The sequence below is a fragment of the Mustela lutreola genome, chromosome 6, assembly GCF_030435805.1.
Source record: "Mustela lutreola isolate mMusLut2 chromosome 6, mMusLut2.pri, whole genome shotgun sequence".
In the NCBI taxonomy this organism is placed as follows: domain Eukaryota; kingdom Metazoa; phylum Chordata; class Mammalia; order Carnivora; family Mustelidae; genus Mustela; species Mustela lutreola.
In genome coordinates this window covers 140,812,834-140,814,442 of record NC_081295.1, presented here as the reverse complement: position 1 = coordinate 140,814,442, position 1,609 = coordinate 140,812,834, and the positions used below count along the sequence as shown (strand labels likewise).

Sequence of the window (1,609 nt, the reverse complement as noted above, 5' to 3'; positions counted from 1 at the left end):
GGTGGCTCCAGCTATTGCGTGCCTGGTACCCTCAGTTAATAATGGGGTCAGTGAGGTCCAGGCAGATGAGACTTGCACACTTTCCACTCTGCTTGGTCCATCAGCTCTGTGAGGTTTTCTGGAAAAGACTCCTTTCTTGCACATGTTCATGCATGAAGAAGAGGGAGAAGAACCCCAGAAAAGTGTTGGGAGGAGGATATTACCTAAAGTTACTTTCCTCAGTCACAAATGAAAGAAACAGTCATGTCCCTAAGTCTTCAGTCACAATGGCCTCTGACAGTTCTTGTGACAGCTTCTGCTGATGTTGAATTCCAGTTCCAACCGGGTCTAGGCACCATCATACTCACTGGGAGAGCAGAGGGACTTTGTGAAGGATTAAGGGTTCCGGAAGCCAGTCTCCCTCCTGGAGGGAGGTTGCAGTGGGTATGCACAGGAGCCCATGTGGACAGAGTTGGTGATACTCCCTCATCCACTGGTCCAGGTTTGAGTCGGCAGGGGCAGCTCCAGACAGCTGGGTACTCTTCTGGCTCAGTCTGTGAATGGGGATCTATTACCCTTGTGTGCCCTTTTCTTCCTCCTCCTGCTCTCACTTGGCTTACCACTAGCCACTTGGTGCCACTTTGGCAGGACTTCTGGATTCTCTGGGACATGCCAGCCAACACATTCTTAGCCGAAGAAGTCACAGCCTGGAGGCCATGATTCTGGTGTTTCCAGGAATTTCTAGGGGGCCCTTGCCCAGAGATTGAAGCTAACTGCTCTCAAGGGACAACCTCCCCTAGAAATGGCTGTATAGGGAGCCCAAAGTCACACTGAAGATCTCCAGATGGCCGACCTCATTCTCCTCCAGTCGTTCTTGGTGCTGGAGAGTCCTCTGGCACATGGAGGCCCGCACTCCCAGCAACCTAGAAGCCATCTGCCTGGTCAAGATTTTATTCAGCCCACCAGACCCCAACCCTTAGCACTACCCAGCCATACAGCATAGCTGCTCAGTTCTCACCCCACCCAGGACACAGTATTTTAAATCAGACAATTAGGGATGTTCTAGGGAACACAGTCAACATAAATTAAGTATATGACAAGTAGTGCATGGAAGAAAGAGACCCCAGATAGAAGGGAGATCAGTAGATAAAGAGAACATTTGATGATGGTCAGTCAGGGTTATGGGAAAGATGGGAAGCAGGTTAACTTGAAATACCTTGGCATCTTACAGTCTCCCAGTATTCTCTAGACAAGCATTAAAACAGAACAGAATATAGATTTTTTTCTTATAAGTCCTTAAATATTTTTTTCACACTGAATTCTCTGAGAACATTTAATTCTGATACATTGGGTTTATATGGTTTGAGAAGCTAAACAAAACAAGGAGGGCTGTGCTGAAATTCTATTGCTTTAGAATGAGATGAGATGCATTTTACACAAAACAAAGCTGTTTGAAAACAACATAAAAATGCAATTTTCTACGAAGTTGTCTGAAGTATGAAGTGATATGGAAAATGGATATCATATAACCTTATTCTGTTTATCAATATATAATTATGAAGTAATTTACAATAATGCAGTTATTGATTTAACTTCACCCATGTGCCTTTGGAGGATATTTATACTTTAG

The 1,609-nt window shown here is 44.8% G+C and overlaps 1 pseudogene; it reads right to left on the bottom strand.

Annotated features, from left to right (window-relative positions):
* Positions 1-241: 241 nt before the first annotated feature.
* On the bottom strand, positions 242-913 carry LOC131834721 (protein PIMREG-like; annotated as a pseudogene).
* Positions 914-1,609: the final 696 nt, after the last annotated feature.